This window comes from Amblyraja radiata, chromosome 22 (genome assembly GCF_010909765.2).
Source record: "Amblyraja radiata isolate CabotCenter1 chromosome 22, sAmbRad1.1.pri, whole genome shotgun sequence".
Classification (NCBI taxonomy): Eukaryota; Metazoa; Chordata; class Chondrichthyes; order Rajiformes; family Rajidae; genus Amblyraja; species Amblyraja radiata.
Genome location: NC_045977.1, coordinates 20,469,071 through 20,481,570, shown reverse-complemented (window position 1 = coordinate 20,481,570; position 12,500 = coordinate 20,469,071).

The window sequence follows — 12,500 nt, the reverse complement described above, 5'->3', positions numbered from 1 at the left end:
GGTTGGTGCTTCTGTTCAGGTTTATTAGTGTCACATGTACTGAGGCATAGTGGAAAGCTTTGTATTGCATGCTAACTAAGATCAGATAATACCACAAACTCTCCCATCAGGCAAGAGGTACTGAAATGTGAAAACGCCCACCTCCAGATTCAGGGACATTTTCTTCCCAGCTGTTATCAGGCAACTGAACCCAACCAACAACTAGAGAGCGATCCTCACCTCCCAACTAACTCATTGGAGACCCTTGGACTATCTTTGATCGACTACTGAACTTTATGTTGTAGCAAGGAACTGGTTTAAAGTGAAGATAGACACAAAATGCTGGAGTAACTCAGCGGGACAGGCAGCATCTCTGGAGAGAAGGAATGGGTGCAGTTTCAGGTCTGAATTGACCGAGACCCTTCTTCAGACTGAGTCTCGGGAGAGTGAGATACAGAGATAAGGAGCCGTAGGGTGTGAAAATGGGACAAAGGGGATGGAGGTCAAGGAAAATGTAGAATAGATCATCGTTAGCTCGGAGAATGTAACAGCAAAGCAAACTGAGATCAAATGTAAACGAGGATAGTCAGACTAGTCGGAGAACTGGGAAGGGGGAGGGATGGAGAGAGAGGGAAGGCAAGGGTTACCTGAAGTTAGAGAAGTCAATGTTCATACTGCTGGGGTGTGAGATGCCCAAGCTAAATATGAGGTGTTGTTCCTCCAATTTGTGCTGGGTCTCACTCTAACAATGGAGGAGGCCCAGGGCAGAAAGGTCAGTGTGGGAATGGAAGGGGGAGATCAGGTCGGTTTGGGCTTTATCTTGTACCAGACATTATTCCCTTTATCCTGTACCTGTACACTGTGGACGGCTTGATTGGGATTACATAGAGCTCGGGTGAATGGGTGATCAATGGGCGGCATAGGCACGGTGGGCCAAATGACTGGTTTCTATGCCGCCTCTCTGTAAAGTACTGTAGACGCTAGTATAGTAGTTCCGCAGACTGGATAGCACGCAACAAAAAAGCTTCTCACTGTACATTGGCACACGTGACAGTGAACTAAACTAAACCAGCTACACTACTTTTGATAGACACACAATGCTGGAGTAACTTAGCGGGACAGGCAGCATCTCTGGATAGAAGGAATGGGTGACGTTTGGGATCGAGACCCTTCTTCAGACCACCTTGTGCTTGTGCCCATAATCAGAGGGGCTCCATTTAAGGCCAACATGCTTATTATTTAGGAGGACTGCAAGGGTTAAAGCTGGAGTGAACTTGCTGTCTGGAAAGGTGTACCAGGAGATGTTTGTTGCAGGTGAGATGTGAGCTCTCCGCCACTTGTCTCAGCACCATTACACACACGTTAGTTGGACAAAGACTGTTTACAGTGCACCCCTGGTGTGACTGTAGACAGCAACGGCAGTCTGATTCATGGCAATACCATGCAGTGCGATCAATCACCCTTCATCCTCTGCAGGCAAGACGCTGGTGGGTTGAGAGGCTGCTGGGCTCATTTGGCACCACAGTCTCCGTTTCCTTCCAAAGATTATTTGTTGGAGAATTGAGCGGTTAGATCTGCAGGTACATGTGGGGGCAGGCAGGCGGGCGGGACCTCCGCAAAGGTCGGCACACAGATATTAATAACACACAGCGGGTCCGTTAAATTGAAGCTCAAAACACCGCAGATGCCAAAAAGCTTGAAATAGTAACAAACAGGAATAGTGGAAATACTCTGCAAGTCGGGCGTCATCTGTGGGAGGAGAAGTGGGTGAATGTGTTTGAGAGGGAGGGGATGGAGAAGGGAGGAGAGAAGGAGTTGGGGAGCGGGAGGAGTGGGGGCAAAGGGAGGGGTGGACAAGGAGGGGAAGGGAGGGGGGGACAAAGGGCACAAAGGGGAGAGAGGGGGAAGGGGAGAAAGGAGAAAATTGAGGGAGAGAAAGTAACACGGGGAGGGGGGATGAGGGGAGAGGGGAAGGGAGGAAAGTGGGAGAATGTTGAGAATTCAGAGATGCTGCCTGGCCCGCTGAGTTCCACCAGCACTTTGTGTGGTATAAACCAGCATTTACAGTTCTTTGTTTTCAGTACATTACGGGGCATTATTGTCGGAAGCGTAATCAAATTCCTCTGCTGTTTTTCAATGGTTCCATGGTGTTTTATTGTCACATGTGCAAAATGCAATCACACTGAAATGATTTCCTTACAAACAGTCCAGTAGAGTATTGCCATAAGCAAGCACATCCCCGAATTAGCAAAATCTACAGAAATAGTCCAGTGCGCTTGCATGCAAGAGGCGCCAGGTTTGGGGGCCATGTTCCGAGTCCAGTCCAGTTGTTATGTGTTACACGGTTTCCATTTAAAATGATCAGAGATATGGGGAGGTCAGTGTCGGTGTGCCGAGAGGGTGTCGAATAGAATTGCCCGCTCACCTTTCCCGGGGGTGGGAGTCCAGTCGGAAAACTATTTGTCCCAATCGGAAAGTTAGTGGGTGGAAAGGCCATCTTCAGCCATGACAAAGGTGAACATCAGAGGCAGTTCCCCTGTGACGATCGAGGTTAAAAATGGATTACAACTGGGCATTCTGCGACATATTGGAAATATCTAAGACTAGAGGGCATAGTTTAGTTTAGTTTAGAGATACAGCGCAGAAACAGGCCCTTTGGCTCACCAAGTCTGCACCGACCAGCGATCCCCGTACATGAACACAATCCTACACACACTAGGGATTGTGTTAGTATGAGACAAAGACCTACAGGTGGGGGTGGGGGTGGGGGTGGTGGTGGTGGGGGTGGTGGTGCCAGTGGCTGGGGGACAGTGGGTAGTATTGGAGGCAGGTATTATGGTGGCATTTAGGAGGCTTTTGGATAGGCAAATCTAAGGGGCGGCACAGTGGCGGCGGTAGAGCTGCTACCTCACCGCACCAGAGACCCGTGTTCGATCCTGACTATGGGTGCTGCCTGTACGGAGATTGCACGTTCTCCCCGTGACCGCGTGGGTTTTCTCCAGGTGCCTCGCTTCCCTCCCCCATTCCAAAGTCGTGCAGGTTTGTAGGTTAATTGGCTTCTGAAAATTGTAAATTTGCTAGTGTTTGGGGTGATCGCTGGTCGGCACGGACCCGATGGGCTGAAGAACCTGCTTCCACGCTGTATCTCTAAATTATAAGGTAAGGATGGATATGCTGGGATTTAGAGGGATATAGGTTATGTGCAGGCATATAAGAGTTGGTCTGAGTTTAATTTAGTTTAGTTTATTATTGTCATGTGTACCGAGGTACAGTGAAAAGCTTGTGTGTGTGTGTGTGTGTGTGTGCTATCCAGTCAAAGAACAGCATGATTACAATCAACGCGTTCACAGTGACAGATATACGGTACAACTTTGAGTTAATATCCGATTAAAGATAGTTTAAGGGTGTCCAATTAGGTAGGTGGGAGGTCTAGTTGGTGATAGGATGGTTCAGCTGGGAAGAATGTCCCTGAATCTGGATGTATGTGTTTACAAACCTCTGTAGCATCATGTATGGCATGGACATTATGGGCTGAAGGGCCTTTTCCTGTGCTGTGTCAGTGTTGACTATGATGCCAATCTATGTCTATGTTTTACAGTTGGGATTAAAATGACTGGCATGGTCGACACAGACATAGAACACGCAACATAGAACAGGACTGCACAGGAGCAGGCCCTTCGGCCCACTATGTCTATGCTGACCATTTTGCCAAGACCAACTCTAACACGTAATCCATAATCCCAGCATTCCCTTCATTGTTATAGCCTGCATCCATCATTACAACAGAAAATTAGATTTACCATCAACTAAGTTAAGGGCCTGTCCCATTGTACGAGGTAATTCAAGAGCTCTCCTGAGTTTAAAAAAAAACTGGTGGTAAGTAAGTAGAATGTACGTAGCGGCTTCATCGGAGCTTGTGGATGTCCCGTAGCGGCTCGTAACGCTAACGGCAGGTACTCGGGAAACACGGTAACTCGTGAAGTTTTCTCAGCACTGTGAAAATTGTCCACGAGAGCCCCCAGTACCTACGAACGGCTATTACCGTAATTCTCCGAGTTCGAATCAGGGGAAACTCGGGAGAGCTCTTGAATTACCTGGTACAGTGGGACAGGCCCTTTAGACTTGTGGATAATCATTTTAATCTGTTTGTTACCTATTTAAGTCTTTCTGTAAGTTCCATTCTGCAGTCAAAGACCTAGTTCTTCTACTGTTGATCAAGTTTCTGTGTAATCTTGTCAGTTGAGAATGTAAAAGTTATACCAATGTTGTGCTCTGTGTTGAGATCCGTGTTGACTGGTCTCCTGGTGCGCTCCAGTTTTAACCACTCGCCCGTTGCTTCGAACGCCAACTCCGCGTGGCCTTTCCATTTTGTTCCAGCGGTGTGCAAGGCATAATCTATCACACCAAATTAGTGTCTAATTACGGCTGAAGATTAGGCTGTTTAAAACTATCAGGGAGAGGAGTAAATAAAAGCCAGAGGAACAGAGATGATGAGTGATTGATGAGTGAGCGCGAGCAATGATTCGTGGTGGTTTCACTGGCATTGACTGAAGCAGCCTTTCATTTCCTCATTACACTGTTCCGCGTCGCTGAATGTTGCAAAGGAGAAATCTTTGGCATTTTTATTAACTCTTCTGTTTTTAACTTAAATTGAGGTCACTGTCACACGCGCGAGCAGGATGAGGTACAGGTACAATGAGAATCCTGTAGAAGCAAGGAACTGCAGATGCGAGTTTTCAAAAGAACGAAACAAAGTGCCGGAGTAACCTAACGGGTTAGGCGGCATCTCTGGAGAACACGGATAGGTGACGGGGAGAAGGCAGCAGAATGGTGTTGAGAGGGAAAGGTAGATCAGCTACGATTGAATGGCAGAGCAGACAATGGACCGAATGGCCTAATTCTGCTCACATGATCTTGTGATCTTGTGATCATATGTCTTATGATCTTATGTCTTATGATCTTACACGCTGGAATTTTCTCTTTGCACTAACTTGTAGTTCGGCTTGATTATATTTGTGTATCTTATGATTTGACTGGATGGGACATAAACAAAGCCTTTCACACAAAGGGTGGTGGGTGTATGGAACAAGCTGCCAGAGGTGGTCGCTGAGGCAGGGACCAGTATCAGTATCAGTATCAGTATCAGTATATCTTTATTGTCATTTTCCTGAGTACTCACACACCCAGAGGAAACAAAAAAACGTTGCTCAACCAGTGTCCATTCAGTGTGCAGTACAAATAACAACAAATAACTAGAAATGAAAAATATATATCATGAACAAATTAAATTAAACACTCTACTCTCTACTAAACATCAACAGGCGTTCTGATCGACAGCTGCTGCAGTGTGTCCAGGTTGATGGTTGGTGCACGATACTTTGGCAGGGGGCTAAGTCCGTTTATCAGTCTTATAGCCTGCGGGAAGAAGCTGAGGAGCATCCTGCTGGTTTTGCAGCTAATGCTCCTGTACCTCTTCCCAGATGGCAGGATGGAGAATATGTGATGCGATGGGTGGTAGGGGTCTTTGATGATGGAGATGGCTCTGTTGATACATCTCTTCCTGTATATGTCCAGCAAGAAAGGGAGTGGAGCACCAATAATCCTGCTGGCGGTCTTCACAATCCTGTCAAGTTGGTTTTCATCCCAACATTTAAGAAACAGATAGACATGGACAGGACAGGTTTGGAGGGATACGGACAAAACTCGGGCAGGTGGGACTAGTGTAGCTGGGACATGTAGGTCGGTGTGGGCAAGTTGGTTCGAAGGGCCTATTTCCACACTGTATCACTCTGTGATACTGTATCCTGGTAGATGTGACATGATGGGTTAGTTTCAGATTTATTATTGTCACCTGTACTGAGGTACAGTGAAAAGCTTTTTTGTTGCATGCTCGCCAGTCAGTGGAAAGACTATACATGATTACAGTCAAGCCGTCCATAGTGTACAGATACAGGGAACACCATTTAGCACAAGGTTCAGTCGCCTGATCACAGCTGGGAAGAAACTGTCCCTGAATCTGGAGGTGTACGTTTTCACAATTCTGTACCAGATGCCTGATGGGAGGGGGAGAGGGAGTGATCGGGGTGAGACACAGAGGGAGTACAGAGAAGGTTCACCAGATTGATTCCTGGGATGTCAGGACTTTCATATGAAGAAAGACTGGATAGACTCGGCTTGTACTCGCTAGAATTTAGAAGATTGAGGGGGGATCTTATAGAAACGTACAAAATTCTTAAGGGGTTGGACAGGCTAGATGCAGGAAGATTGTTCCCGATGTTGGGGAAGTCCAGAACAAAGGGTCACAGTTTAAGGATAAGGGGGAAATCTTTTAGGACCGAGATGAGAAAAACATTTTTCACACAGAGAGTGGTGAATCTCTGGAATTCTCTGCCACGGAAGGTAGTTGAGGCCAGTTCATTGGCTATATTTAAGAGGGAGTTAGATGTGGCCCCTGTGGCTAAAGGCATCAGGGGGTATGGAGAGAAGGCAGGTACAGAATACTGAGTTGGATGATCAGCCATGATCATATTGAATGGCGGTGCAGGCTCGAAAGGCCGAATGGCCTACTCCTGCACCTATTTTCTATGTTTCTATGAGTGTTCCTAGATTATGCTGGTGGCCTTGTCGAGGCAGCGTTAAGTGTAGATGGAGTCAATGGAAGGTAGGTCAGTCTGCTTGATGGTCTGGGCTATGGCCACAACTCCCTGCATTGAACAATGACAAAGGTATCACAGTGAGATGTTTGCCGTATCCGGTGTTCAAGTCTTGTACTGACGCCCACTCAGCCTTCACATTGAAGGGCAAATGACCCCTCCGTAACCTTCAGAGGTGAAAGCATGAAAGCCTGAGGATATAGGAGGAAATCTTACTCATTACCATGGACACAGAAAAATATGATTCCAATTCCAGTGAACCCTTCACTCTGACACACCCAACGTATTTAAGGATTGCAGAGAGAATATTTGATGTCATCAACTTAAACGAAAGACTTAGTATAAACTGATGACAGAAATTCCAAGAAATATTGTATTCAATTAGAGCGCTGTAATTGACTTCCCACTTCCCACGAAGATCTGCTGAAATAAAGCATGAACATAGAAACATAGAAATTAGGTGCAGGAGTAGGCCATTCGGCCCTTCGAGCCTGCACCGCCATTCAATATGATCATGGCTGATCATCCAACTCAGTATCCCGTACCTGCCTTCTCTCCATACCCTCTGATCCCCTTAGCCACAAGGGCCACATCTAACTCCCTCTTAAATATAGCCAATGAACTGGCCTCGACTACCCTCTGTGGCAGGGAGTTCCAGAGATTCACCACTCTCTGTGTGAAAAAACTTCTTCTCATCTCAGTTTTAAAGGATTTCCCCCTTATCCTTAAGCTGTGACCCCTTGTCCTGGACTTCCCCAACATCGGGAGCAATCTTCCTGCATCTAGCCTGTCCAACCCCTTAAGAATTTTGTAAGTTTCTATAAGATCCCCTCTCAATCTCCTAAATTCTAGAGAGTATAAACCAAGTCTATCCAGTCTTTCTTCATAAGACAGTCCTGACATCCCAGGAATCAGTCTGGTGAACCTTCTCTGCACTCCCTCTATGGCAATAATGTCCTTCCTCAGATTTGGAGACCAAAACTGTACGCAATACTCCAGGTGTGGTCTCACCAAGACCCTGTACAACTGCAGTAGAACCTCCCTGCTCCTATACTCAAATCCTTTTGCTATGAAAGCTAACATACCATTCGCTTTCTTCACTGCCTGCTGCACCTGCATGCTTTCAACCTCATTTACTGCATCCGCTGCTCTAGATGTCAGCTGATTTACATCGGTGAGACCAAGCGTAGGTTGGGCGACCGTTTCGCCGAACACCTCCGCTCAGTCCGCAATAACCTACCTGACCTCCCGGTGGCTCAGCACTTCAACTCCCCCTCCCATTCCCAATCCGACCTCTCTGTCGTGGGTCTCCTCCATTGCCAGAGTGAGCAACAGCGGAAATTGGAGGAACAGCACCTCATATTCCGTCTGGGGTCCTTGCGTCCTTATGGCATCAACATTGAATTCCCCCAATTTGGCTAGCCTGTGCTGTCTCCTCCCCTTCCTTCACCCTCTAGCTGTCTCCTCCCACCCTCCCATCCGCCCGCCCTCGGGCTCCTCCTCCTCCTCCCTTTTTCCTTCTTTCTTTCCCCACCCCCCATCAGTCTGAAGAAGGGTTTCGGCCCGAAACGTCGCCTATTTCCTTCGCTCCATAGATGCTGCTGCACCCGCTGAGTTTCCCCAGCAATTTTGTGTACCTGCCCACTTTCAATGACTGGTGTACCATGACACCCAGGTCTCGCTGCATCTCCCCTTTTCCTAGTCGGCCACCATTTAGATAATAGTCTGCTTTCCTGTTTTTGCCACCAAAATGGATAACCTCACATTTATCCACATTATACTGCATCTGCCAAACATTTGCCCACTCACCCAGCCTATCCAAGTCACCTTGCAGTCTCCTAGCATCCTCCTCACAGCTAACACTGCCCCCCAGCTTAGTGTCATCCGCAAACTTGGAGATATTGCCTTCAATTCCCTCATCCAGATCATTAATTTATATTGTAAATAGCTGGGGTCCCAGCACTGAGCCTTGCGGTACCCCACTAATCACTGCCTGCCATTGTGAAAAGGACCCGTTTACTCCTACTCTTTGCTTCCTGTTTGCCAGCCAGTTCTCTATCCACATCAATAATGAACCCCCAATGCCGTGTGCTTTAAGTTTGTAAACTAATCTCTTATGTGGGACCTTGTCGAAAGCCTTCTGGAAGTCCAGATACACCACATCCACTGGTTCTCCCCTATCCACGCTACTAGTTACATCCTCGAAAAATTCTATAAGATTCGTCAGACATGATTTACCTTTTGTAAATCCATGCTGACTTTGTCCAATGATTTCACCACTTTCCAAATGTGCTGCTATCCCATCTTTAATAACTGACTCTAGCAGTTTCCCCACTACCGATATTAGACTAACTGGTCTGTAATTCCCCGTTTTCTCTCTCCCTCCCTTCTTAAAAAGTGGGGTTACGTTTGCTACCCGCCAATCCTCAGGAACTACTCCAGAATCTAAAGAGTTTTGAAAGATTATTACTAATGCATCCACTATTTCTGGAGCTACTTCCTTAAGTACTCTGGGATGCAGCCTATGAAGGAACGTGACAGGCATCAGGGAGGCTGGGATTAATGTCCCTCTCCTTAATTTGACAGCATGCCTTGCCAATTAATAATGTGAATCATTTAGTTTAAAGATATAGCAAGAAAACAGGCCGTTCGGCCCACCGGGTCCATGCCGACCAGCTATCAACCCATACACCAGCACTAGCCGACACACTAGGGACAATTTACAATCTTTAACAAAGCCAATTAACCTGCAAACCCGTAGGTCTTTGGAGTGTGGGAGGAATCTGGAGCGCCTGGAGAAAACCCACGCAGGTCACAGGGAGAACGTACCGACAGCACCCATAGTCAGGATCGACTGTGTGCGGGGATAGCTGGTTGGTGCGGACTCGGTGGCTCGAAGGTACTGTTTCTGTGCCGTATCTGTAAATTAAACTACTCCTGACTATAGTTTGGGCAAACACTTTCTACTCTTGAATATACGCACTTGAATATAACGTGCTCTCACACCTGCCATAGACAATACCTCACTGTTCCTGTTGCCAGGCCAGTGGGCTGATGTGTAGGAGAGGGTTTGAGGGCACTGGCATCTCACTAGGTCCACACCCAGGTCAAGGGCGTGAGGGTGTGGTGTACTTGTTTACCAGATTAAACAGGACCAATTACTTTCACTGTCGTCCTGCTTAGCTCCACTGTTCATATCCCTTCAATAACACCTTTTCCACAGCCAACAATGGACCATTGTGGGCTCCATCATTCTTTGACCATCGGTGCTGGCTTTGATCTGTTCTTTTCACACCTTTCATTCGTTTGTTCTTTTTGTGCGTTTCCATACCTCTAGTTTCTCTGTCCCCTGACTCTCAGCCTGAAGAAGGGTCTCGACCCGAAACGTCACCTATTCCTTTTCTCCAGAGATGCTGCCTGACCCGCTGAGTTACTCTCGAATTTTGTGTCTAACTTCAGTATGAACTGGCATCTGCAGTTACTTCTGACACACTTTCAGCTTACAAACAGCGGTCCATTGATAGCTGGATTCAACAAGTCTTGGACCCACCACTTCAATGCACAGAACACCAGGTGTGACCAGACACGTGAGGGAGGTCACGTTTGCAGAACGTTCTCTGATCGAGTCTCGTTATGGTGCTATCTCCTACCGCTAAACTTCGATTCAACCTCAGGACAGCGACCTATCCTATATAGAGTCATAGAGCAAGGAAACAGGTCCTTCGGCCCAACTTGCCCATGCTCACCAACATGTCCCATCTACACTAATCCCACTTGCCTGCATTTCGCCCATATCCCTCTAAACCTGTCCTATCCATGTTACCTGTCTAAATGTTTCTTAAACATTGTGATCGTGCCTGCCTCAACTACCTCCTCTGGCAGCTCGTTCCATACACCCATCACTCTTTTATGTGGAATAGGTTACTCCAAATTCTCATTAAATCTTTGACCCCTCACCATAAACCCATGCCACCTGGTTCTCGATTCCCCTACTCTGGGCAAGCGACTCTCAGCGTCGACACGATCTATTCCCCTCATGATTTTGTACATCTCGATCAGATCACCCCTCATCCTCCTGCTCTAGAGTGCTGGCCTGCTCAACCTCTCCCTGTAGCACAGGCCCTCGAGTCCTGGCCACATCCTCGGAAATCTTCTCCGCAAAGATCTGTGAAAAGGCATCGGTCTCCGCGCTGGTGATTCAGAGTAAACAGCATCTGCCATCCAACCGGGCTCCGTCAGGCCCGGAAGCAACATCTGGTGCTTTCACCTCTGCCCACTTGGTGCGGGGCTTAATTAAAGCTCGCCCGACAGGAATCAGAGCTCTGCATTACCTAACCTCCTCTGCACACAAACCCCCACCATCCCACCCCCTCTCTCACATCAACGCTGGGTCATCGGAAATTGTTTTCTTGGCTTGCACTGTTTGCCCACTGCTGAACATACACTGTACTCCACTGATTGAAACATATTACGTCGGTTTTCTACGTAACAGCCATCCACCCACAGTAAACATTGACAGGCTTACCAATATCCGGATTTTATTTAACCCTAGCTGGTGGTCACCAGGGTTTTATTTATTCAGCTCGTTCAAAAACTGCTCACTTTCTCCTGGAGTCACAAGGTTTACTTTCATTATTCTCGCGTGTAGCAAAGTAGACATGGGAATGATCCCGGGGATGATTGGGTTAATGTGTGTGGGACCGTTTGAAGGCTCTAAGCCTGTGTGCTCGCTGGGGTTTAGAAGGATGAGGCGGCGATCTCATTGAAACCTACCGGATAATGAAAGGCCTGGATAGAGCGGATGTGGAGAGGATGTTTCCACTAGTGGGAGAGTCTAGCATCAGAGGGCACAACCTCAGAGTCAAAGGGCGTACCTTCAGAATGGAGATGAGGAGGATGTGTGACAGTAGCTGGAAGAGTCTAGGGCCAGAGGGCACAGCTTTAGAATAAAAGGGCACACCTACAGAATGGAGACAAGGTGGAATTTCTTTAGTCAGAGGGTGGTGAATCTGTGGAATTTGTAGCCACAGATGGCAGCGGAAGCCAAGACAATGGGTATTTTTAAAGCGGAGATTGATATGTTCTTGATTAGGAAGGGGGTCAAAGGTTGCATGGAGAAGGCAGGAAAATGGGATTGAGAGGGTTAACTAGATCAGCCGTGATCAAATGGCAGAGCTGACACGATGGGCTGAATAGCCTAATCCTGCTCTGGTAGCTGCCTCCACACACACCCCTGGCAGTCTGTCCCAGGCACCCACAACTCTGTGACTTGCCCACAACTTCTCCGTCCAACTTTACCATTCTTACCTTAAAGATGAACCCTACAGTCTTGACATTGCCAGCCTGGGGAAAAGGTTCTGGCTGTCTACCCTATCTATGACCTACTAACACTGTCCATGGTTTTGGGGTTGCTGCTTTATGGAATCCAATAGTCACTGTGACCTCTTTAACCTCAGGCTGAACATGTGCAAAAGCACTCGAGTTTAGTTTAGTTTACTTCACTTGTACCGTTGTACAGTGGAAAGCTTTTGGTGCGTGCTAACCGGTCAGTGAAAAGACTATACATGATTATAATCGAGCCGTCCACAATGTACATGATAAAGGAAATAACGTTTAGTGCTAGATACACTCCAGTGAAGTCCAATTAAAGATAGCCCGAGGGTCTCCAATGAGGTAGATGGTAGCTCAGGACTGGTTTCTAGTTGTTGACAGGATGGTTCAGTTGCCTGATAACAGCTGGGAAGAAACTGTCCCTGAATCTGGAGGTGTGCGTTTTCACACTTCTGTACCTCTTGCCTGACGGGAGAGGGGGGAGAGGGAGTGACCATGGTGAGACTGGTCCTTGATTATGCTGGAGTGAAGTGTAGG